The 10,167-nt window shown below is 38.3% G+C and overlaps 1 long non-coding RNA gene across 1 annotated transcript in view; it reads left to right on the forward strand.

Moving 5' to 3' along the window:
- Nucleotides 1-236: 236 nt before the first annotated feature.
- Nucleotides 237-10,167, forward strand: part of LOC140337872 (uncharacterized) — a 13,776-nt gene continuing 3,845 nt past the window's right edge. The window contains exon 1 of the long non-coding RNA XR_011922147.1: nt 237-328. This is a non-coding gene — a long non-coding RNA (uncharacterized lncRNA). The remainder of the gene's footprint in view (nt 329-10,167) is intronic.

Consider the following 10,167-nt stretch of genomic DNA (forward strand, 5'->3'; position numbering starts at 1 on the left):
TTTGAACCAAAATACAAGAAAAAAAGCAATATATTGCAGCTTACCATTTCCTATATATAGTTGCTGCATTAGTTTTTTTTTTAGAATTTGTTTCTTTTTATTTTATCTGGTGAAATTGCCTCTAATACTTTTTCTATATTAAGGTGACAACATTTACTTTCTGTACTGTATCTGTAAGGACACAGTGCTGTCACCCTAGAGCCAGACAATAGAACATCTACAGATCTTTTCTTTTCCAGAACATGGGTGTTTGGACAATGTAATTCATAAAAATGCAGCAAATGCAGAAAACACAAGAAGTTCAGATGAGTTCTGGCAGGATCAACAGGTATGTTTTGCATTGATAGAAGAAGTAGTATCATTGATTTGCTTTATTTATATAGCACCATCATCCTTTATGAATCTGAGTAAAAGATAGACAGTAGTGGACATCATAAATATATACATAGTTCAAGCACAGTACAATGTGAACATGTATCAATACAAATACTAAAGCAGAAAGAACAATAAATGTTAATTTAATAAAAGGAGTACAGCGGAAAGGAGCTTTGTAAGTGATAGGAGATTAAATTGGATTATCTGGGTCAATGGCATATAGAAGAAGCATCTAGGCATTGGGAGGAGAGTGGAGTAGATGAGTGGCAGAGTTTTAGAGAAATTGGTGGTGCAAGTTTGTTAGTTGGTAGACCATAGAAAGATGTTGTAGAAGTCACAGTGGGATATGATGAGGACATACAAAGCATTATATCTTTATATATATATATATATATATCTGAGGATGGGGTGGATTCAGAAAATATTTTTCAGATGGAAGTAGTAGGAGATAGTAACTGAGTTAATACCAGGCCTGAATGCAAGCTTAGAATCGATTATTACACCCAGGCAACAGACTGTAGGAGTTGGGATGAATGGGGTGTTATCTATTTTTTTAGTGACTACCAGCAGGGGAACAAAGTCAGATGCTGGAAATATACCAAGATCTGTTTTGCTCATAATGAGTTTGAGTGAATGGATTTATATCAATGGAAAAATAGCAGACAGAAAATCAGGGATAAGAGTTAAAATATATTTTGTGTGATCAGCATAGAAGTGATACTGAAAGCCAAATGATCATATTAATTACCCCCGTATTGGTACCGTGTTGGTGGTTCATGAGTACTCTTTAAATAATTACAGAGTAATATGCATTTTCTGCCCTGCATGTGTTAAGCAGGCCCATTGAATGAATGCTGGATACATAAACAACCCATTACGTTTTTCTGCATACAGACAATCACTATATTTCATGTTTCCCTTATTATTCATAATAAATGAAAAAGTATGTATTCTCTTCAGTCATCAATACTGAGACCTCAACTTCCTTTAGACTCCCGTCTTAAGGACATGCAGACTACAGAAAACATTGGCCTGATTTGGCTGGTCAAACAGGAAAGTTCATATGTCTGTAGGCCCAACCTGAGAGTAACAGATATATGGCCAACTATGTAGGGACAGTTAATGGTTTTTTTTTTTCCTATTATAAATTCCTATTTCTTACCACTTTAAGGCTGGCCTCGGGGGTGTTTAAAGGATGAATTCCCCCCTCCCCCTCTTTAATAAGTATGTACATCTAGCCACTGAACTTGTTTTACTTGTGGAGCAATCCTTAATTAGAATAATCTTTGACCTTCAGTTTGTATGTGTCTTCAGTCACATTACAGCCACCTACAGACATGGGATCTTAGGAATGCTACCTCATACAAAAGATCTTTCTACAAATGACATGTTCTTATCTACCAAAAAATACACATGCTGCAGTACCATATATTGAAATATTAATTCCAAGTACAGGTTATACTCATTCATGTTATGTTTGAACTTTCAACCATCTTCAAATCTATTTTATTGTCACATTTTCCTATAAAATATTTTTACACAAACCATCAAGATCCCCGATATGGTCTTAAGTCTGTGGGTAGCCTTAGATGTTCTATATTCACAACTTTTAGTGTTAAATGTGTCCATAGATGAACTTTGGAGTGTCTTAGACATAGTAAACATACAAACATAAGTAATATTCTTTAGTAGATATGTTTTGAAATGTAAAATATTTTTTCAGGTTATTGCTGCCCCTTTATTTATATTTCCTCTCTTCTACTCTTCCTACATAAGAAATATCTCCCATTGCTTGTCATCTTCTCTTTCCTACTATCTGTACAAATTTTAAAAGAAAGTATTCTAAAATAAAGTGATGTAAAAACTCCACAATGACATAATAGATATATAAAAAAACAGACATTTTTAAGCGTTTGAATGAAACGCTTTTTCCAGCTGAATCCATCTGTTTTATCATAAGCACTAAGTTTTTAGCTACTCGGAGTTAAACATCAGGTAAATAATAAAAAAAAAAAAACTTAAGACTTGATTCCAATTGTGTCCCCCCCCCCCCCCAAGGTTGTGTCCATAGGTCATTGTAGTTCCCAGCGCTGAAAACGGTATAAATAGATGAATGTGATGTGGTAATTGCTTGCTTTGCAGTTCTCCCCTAAGAGAAGTATGACATGAAATGTTGAAACATGGGGAGATGCATTCCCCTATAAATTCCTTCCATACTAAGCCCTTCTAGGTATAATGGTGAAACATGAGCACTGTTCACAAGAGGACAAGCAATGACCACTTTACTAAACTAATTTACAAGAAGATGAATTATGAACTTCACAAACATTCTGCATAGTCAGACTTGGCACAGCGCTGTTGAAAGTAGCAAATATTGGTAAATGGTTCGGTTAGAAGAAATGTAGAATATATATATATATATATATATATATATATATATATATATATTATACTTAAGCATTACTTGTTCCTGGTGAGAGACACTTGAGGCTCAATTCGCAAAGCCTAAACACCAAAAAAAAGTTATGATATTTTTATTTAAAAAGGAGAAGTATCAGCTGTGCCCAATGAGAATAAAAACTTACAGTCATGAGTTTTTATTTTTAAAGACAATTTAAACCATAGAGAAGAGAGGGTGCTGATATTGGGAGAAGAGAGAGAAGAGAGGATACTGATATTGGGAGAATGTGGGTAATAGAAATTGATTTGAAAAGTATCTATAATTTCATTTTCACATGGAAATCCCTTTAGACTTTTTTTTTAGCACTTGTTTATTTTGGCACCATAAATATATACATTTACCCCCTGGCGGTATTCCCCAGTGTGGCTCGGGGTGAAATTTACAGAACATGGTAACCCCGTGTCACACTCTGGGTGGAATTAAGTACTTATTTGGTCCTCACGAGCATGCGGCGTCCTCCAGCGATGCCGGCCCGGCATCTAGGTCCACTTGGCCGAGTATGCGACACGTGTGAGGGTGGCATTGCTTTGGCGGGGGTGGGAAATTTAAAATTAGAAGTATTTTACATGTCAAATGTACCGATTTGACATGTAAAAATGCTCAAATAATTATACCGTCAGGGAGGTTCAAGAAGATATATACTATATTTATGGTATGGTATTTAGTAACAATATCTAGAACCTGGTACAATATTTCCAACCAGCTAATAAAGTATTTTATATGACTTACACTGATTGAATTGATAAGAACACAGTATACACTTTTCTAGACAGAACATATTACTTCTTTTTGCATTAGAATAATGAAGATCACTAATATATATTCCCCCCAACATATTTTGAAATACATATGTGTATCTATGAGCAGCCTATTATTATTATTACACAGTATTTATATAGCACCATCATATTACGCAGCGCTGTACAAAGTGCATAGTTGTCTCACTAACTGTCCCTCAAAGGAGCTCAGAATCTAATGTCCTTACTATAGTCATATGTTAATAATGTAGTCTATGGTCAATTTTTTAGGGGGAAGCCAATTAACCTAACTGCATGTTTTTGGGATGTGGGAGGAAACCGGAGTACCCGGAGGAAACCCATGCAGAGAGGTGGAGAACCTGCAAACTCCATGCAGATAGTGTCCTGGCTGGGATCGAACCTAGTGCTGCAAAGGCCGGAGTGCTAACCCCTGAGCAACCATGCTGCCCGTATCCTTATTATTGACCAGAAATGTATATCCATCTCCAGTCACCATACCCAGTGATGTTACACTGTCACACTCATATCACTACATGACAAATAACCTGACAAATACTACAAGGTTACCCAGAACATGGAATTTATTTTATTAATTATGTATAAATGTAAAATCTCCATCCACAGAAGTTTTTTCTTTTTCAAATGATAATACATAGACTATTTATGTAAGTTTCATATGATGCATAGGCTGTCCAATACATTCAAAGTCTACATTTAGGTCTTATTTCCTAATAAATAAATCTATTATCAAACATAAATATTAGCTTGATATTTTGTTGTGTGAAAGCATTGATCTGGCAGCAGATATTCAAAAATTGTGTTTATATTGACATATTTTCATCTTAGAGACATTAAAACATTTTATCTATGGGGCCAGTAAGAACTGCAGGGTCTGCCATTTCAATTGTTGTTCTTCAATTCCGTTTATTGAATCAGAAATTGGATTAAAAGTAAAAATCAGCTTGTGGTAACCAACTGTAACAGATAGGTGCTAATGAGTTGTTAGATGAAATGCTGGAGGAGTAGTTCAGCAAAATTTCTCCCATTAGCCAAAATACATAGCAATTGGAAAGATAAAATTTCATTATTTTTTATGGTTTATGGTTTTTTATATGGTGATTTGAATTACTCTATAGAACTACAGAAACCCATTTTAACTATGTGGAATCAATTTTTTTACTAATGTAAGTATTTTATCTTTGTTTTAAAAATTACATGAATACAAAAGTTACCTGCAATCCAAATTTTAAAACAATGCATAATAATCTGTTGTTAAATAAGATCCTCCAGGGATATATTTTGCTTTAAAAAGAACATTTTATTTTCTTAAAAAGCATTTTACAAGAAAGCTAAATACCTGCCATAGAAGTTCTTTATTTTAGGTTTAAAACCTAAAATACTGTTTCTGTTATTAAAAAATACATGTAGAAACTCCTAAGCAGGCAATAAAAAGAAGGTTGTGACCAAATGTTTGAATTACTTTACTGATGAACAACTTCTTATTTTACAAATATCTTTATCCAAGTGCCAGTCTGTGCACTGAAAAAGTCACCCCAGTGTTGTTCTAAGCTTACATCATTTGGTGGAAAGTGCATATAGGACCATCTACAGACACAACAGGGTAGATGTGCACACATGATTTTATTGCCCTCAAGCACACTGACCATCAAGTGAATTTTAAACCACAACATTCTACAAAACATATTACTTCTTTTCATGTAATTAAATGGTATAAAATACAAAGGCAGATACTTCTTATATTAACAGTAAAACAAAGAGATGATCATTTGAGGTTTTCTAACAGTTTGATTACCATGTGACAGCAATCATCACATGATTTGTAAAGGATAGATCTTTAGACTGTTGGGTGTCATTGCTATAAACTTTATTTACTGTTGGCTATTTTGTTGCTGGTTTACCAGGACCATTAGGACTTGACTGTCCAGCTACCCCATCTGGGATATCACCACTAATGAAGTTCATATTGTTTGTTAGCAAAGCAGGGTGGTTGGAGTTTGGAATACCAGGCTGGAACAAAATTTGACATTTGTACTTTTTATACTCTTTTATCAATCAGCTGATGAAATCATTGGCTATGTTAAGAATTGGCCCATTTTAATGGGGACAATTGTGCTAACATTTAGGCAGTGGCTTCACGTGGTGAAGCCTGGCTGCTAGTTAGAGGAGATAGGGGCTGGGGGGGTATTGTGAGCCCCCTCCTTCTCGGCTAGGTTAGAAGGGCTGCGGCCTAGTAGGACTAGGGAAGAGAGGCCTGGGGGCCTCTCTGGAATCAGGGGCTCTTCATACTTTGAGGCCCCATAGGAAGGTTGCGTTACATGTGGAAGGCTGTGGCCGTGGACTTAAGGCGGTGGACTCATGTGGTGCGAGTGTTCGGCAGATGGTATCCACGGCTTGGCCAGCCAAGGGTGCAGTTTCAGAGGCCTCGGGGGGCGGGCCAGAGCTTGGTGTTGGTAGCGGTGTCAGTAGTCCTGGTGCGGACCCCAGAAGCGCTCCACTCCTCTTGCTAGGCCGCAGAGGAAGTCTGGGGCCGAAAAAACATCAGGATCGCCAGACCAGAAGTGATGTCGGGTAAAGGCCAGCTGCATCAAAGGGATTCCCAGAAGTGATGCAGCTGGGCCGTTTGCATAGGAGAGCTTGTTTCGTCAATTTTTCTCCTGTGTCAGTATTGGGGGGGGGGGTGTTCTATACTTTATTACTCCCTGGTGTTCGTACTGTGGGTTGGTATACAGTATTACTCCCTGGTGTCAGTACTGTGGGTTGGTATACTTTATTACTCCCTGGCGTCAGGACCATGGGGGGTACTTTCTTACTCACTTACGTACTGTGGGTTGGTGCAAAGTGTTATTATCTGGTGTTCGTGCTATGGGTTGGTATACTCTATTACTCTCTGGTGTCAATTTAGTGGGGTGGTATCGTTGTTTCTCCCTGGTGTCAGTACCGTGGGGGCGTACACAGTGTTACTACCTGGTGCCGGCACAGTGGGGTGGTATACTTTCTTACTCCCTGGTGTCTGTACGGTGGATTGGTATACAGTGTTGCTCTTTGTTGTCAGTACAGTGGGATGATATACTGTATTACTCCTGGGTGTCAATGCTGGGGGATTACCTCATGGGGTCAGAACTGTGGGAGGGTATACTCTATTACCCCGGGTGTCAGTACAGGGGTATGCTTTACTTTATTACTACCAGGTTCGTTATGGTGGGATGGGATTCGGTTTGTTTTTTCCGTCTCCTCTGGCCTGGGACTCTGGGGGTTAGGTCATTTTGTGTTGAGATGGTGATAATGTAATATTCTTTACTTTTGCTTGGCACCTTCTGGGGGGGGGGGGGGGGTACAAGGTTATCGATGCACATTGTCGCATTTTTAGTGGAATGGGTTTAGGTCGGTTAGTGGGGTGTTGAGGCAGGTCTATTGGGGTGTGGCGTGAGTGGGGTGGAATTATAGGGGGAGTCGGTCTGTTGAGGAGGTCTTTTTTAATACGGGTTGTTTATTTGGTTGGCAGGTGATTTTGTAGGTGGGGTGACCGATGTACTAATCAAAGCGGCTTTTGTAGTTGTACGTGGGGGGGTTTGTGGGGGGGTTAGTGAATGGGTGACCCAACAGAGAATGGGCTCGGGGGGACACCTGGTCTCAGGATGTTGAAAGCACGGCAGATCAGGTGATCATTAGTTACTGGGCGGTCTAATTCTATCAATGAAGTACGGGTTTATTTAAGGTGGGATTTTTTTGGATGTAAGGTTCGCAGTTGTGACCAGTGGGGGCTTTGGAGGAGTTGGGAAGAGTAGGATGAAGTGGAGGGTCCCCCTTTTGGAGTACATGTGGGGGCATGTTTTTTTGTGTGGGGGTGAATGGCGGAAGGAGGTCTGGCCAACCAATAGTGCACTCGGAGGGGACAGTACGCTGGATTAGGGTTCCTGGATTGATGTAGAGTGGAATGGTGTCGCAGCCCTACACTTTTGGGGCGTGGGAGTGGCCCCTGGCGTGGTAGGGCTTCATGTCGGGGGAGAGGGGTCATACTGCGTGCTGTCAAGCTGGGTTTCATGGTGACGGCTGGAGTGCCCGGGTGTGTTGAGGTCTGGTGGCATACAGTGGCCAGGGACCAGTGGGATGAGTGCCCACTCAGTGGTACAGTTTAAAGCCGCCCAGAGCAAGGTGAATGAAGCAGCGGGCCAGTTCAGCCAATTTAAGTCCAAATTTTATACTGGCAGATGTTTTATTCCTGCACTTTTGTCACATAAAACAATTCTGTATAATTGTACATAGGAGAAACTTGGGAGTGCTGCCATTGCTGACCTCCTTATATATCTAACAAATCCTAACAGGCTATGACAATTCTCACATGGCAGGTTCCTTTTATTTATTCTAATCATAGCAGCACAGCTAAAGCAATGATCAAGTTATTTCTATTATCCAGCCAGCACAAGGCAGAATACTTACCCAGAGCATTGCCTCTTGGTATAATGAACATGTTGCACTTTGCAGAACTTACAGTTACATGTAACTATGAATATAACTGGACATATAAATAAATCTATATTCTATTGTGAGGATATTTGGTTAGTGGTAACAAACACATATGTGACCTCTGAAAATGCCTCACCCTGTGAATGCAGATGGGAAGGAGGAGTTGTAAAATTTACTGTGACCCCACCCAGACAAAGTACAGGTTGTCTGTCATATAAAAAGAGCCTCTCCACCTCTGTTCCTCATCACCGCTATTCCTCATTCACTAACCTGTATTCCACACTGCTGCCAATCAAAATGAAAGCTGTTCTCCTAGTCACCTTTTTCTTTGTATATCAAATTTATGCTCGATCAGGTAAGTCTTCCTCCATTACATCTATTTTTTATCATTTCTCTCAGCCTAGTAATATGTTATACTTAGGTTCTACATAAAATTCTGCCATTGTGTTCTGATTCCTCATTGAATCAGCTAATTAAGTAGTAGATTGTATTCCATAACAAAACAAGTCAATCATGTAGTGCTAGGGCATTGAGTCAGTTTTGTTTTATTTTTTATTACATACCTATTTTAGTGTGAAGATGGAAGTAGTATAAAAAACCTGCCTGAGTTAATACCAGGCTTGAATGAAAGCTTAGAATTGAGTATTACACCCAGCAAACAGACTTTAGGAGATGGGATAAATGGGGTGGTATCTACATTTATAGTGACTATCAGCAGGGGAGCAAAGTCAGATGCTGCAAATATAACAAGATCTGTTTTGCCCATATACGTAATGATAATGATTGTATTAATTACCCCAGACCATGTGTAGATGGAGTGTTGGTGGTTCATGAGTACTCTTTACATAAAAACAGAGTAATCTGCATTTTCTGCCCTGCATGTGTTAAGCAGGCCCATGAAATCAATGCTGGATACATAAACAACCCATTACTTAGTTTTTCTGCATACAGACAATCACTATATTTCATGTTTCTCTTATTATCCATATCAAATATATATATATATACACACACACATATATATATATATATATATATATATATATATATGATATACTTAAGCATTACTTGTTCCCGGTGAGAGACACTTGGGGCTCAATTCACAAAGTTTAAACACCAAAATAAAGTTATGATATTTTTATTTAAAAAGGGGAAGTATCAGCTGTGCCCAATGAGAATAAAAACAGTCATGAGCTTTTATTTTTAAAGACAATTTAAACCACAGAGAAGAGAAGGTGCTGATATTGCCTTATAGGGGAAAATGTGGGTAATATAAATCGTTTTGAAAAGTATCTAAAAATTAATTTTTAAGTGGAAATCCCTTTAGACTTTTTTTTTTGCACTTGCTTATTTTGGCACCATAAATATTCATATTAACCCCCTGGCGGTATTCCCCAGTGTGGCTCGGGGTGAAATTTACAGAACATGGTAACCCCCTTTCACACTCTGCGTTGAATTATGGACTTATCTATTATGTTCTCTCGAGCCTTAGGCTTCCTCCAGCGATGCCGGCCCGGCATCTAGGTCCACTTGGCCGTCTATGCGAAACGCGTGCGGGTGGCGTTGCTTTGGGGAGGTGGGACCGGTGGGAAATTTAAAATTAGAAGTATTTTTACATGTCAAATGTACCGATTTGACATGTAAAAATGCTTTAATAATCATACCACCTGGGAGGTTCAGGAAGATAAATACTATATTTATGGTATGGTATTTAGTAACAATATCTAGAACTTGGTACAATATTTCCAACCAGCTAATAAAGTATTTTATATAAAACCTAAATACCTGCCATAGAAGTTCTTTATTTTAGGTTTGAAAGCTAAAATTCTGTTTCTGTTATTTATTAACAAATTATATTACATCAGTGCTAAAGTGTTCTCTTGAAGGATGACAATTGTTGTTATTTGATCCCATAAATGTATATATTGTAGGTATTGCATTATGATATAAAAATGTAGAAACTCCTAAGCAGGCCATATATTAAAGGTTTTGGCCAAATGTTTGAATTTTTTTACTGATGAACAACTTCTTATTTTACAAATACCTTTATCCGGTCTGTGAACTGAAAAAGTCACCCTAGTGTTGTTC

Source organism: Pyxicephalus adspersus, chromosome 9 (assembly GCF_032062135.1).
Source record: "Pyxicephalus adspersus chromosome 9, UCB_Pads_2.0, whole genome shotgun sequence".
Classification (NCBI taxonomy): Eukaryota; Metazoa; Chordata; class Amphibia; order Anura; family Pyxicephalidae; genus Pyxicephalus; species Pyxicephalus adspersus.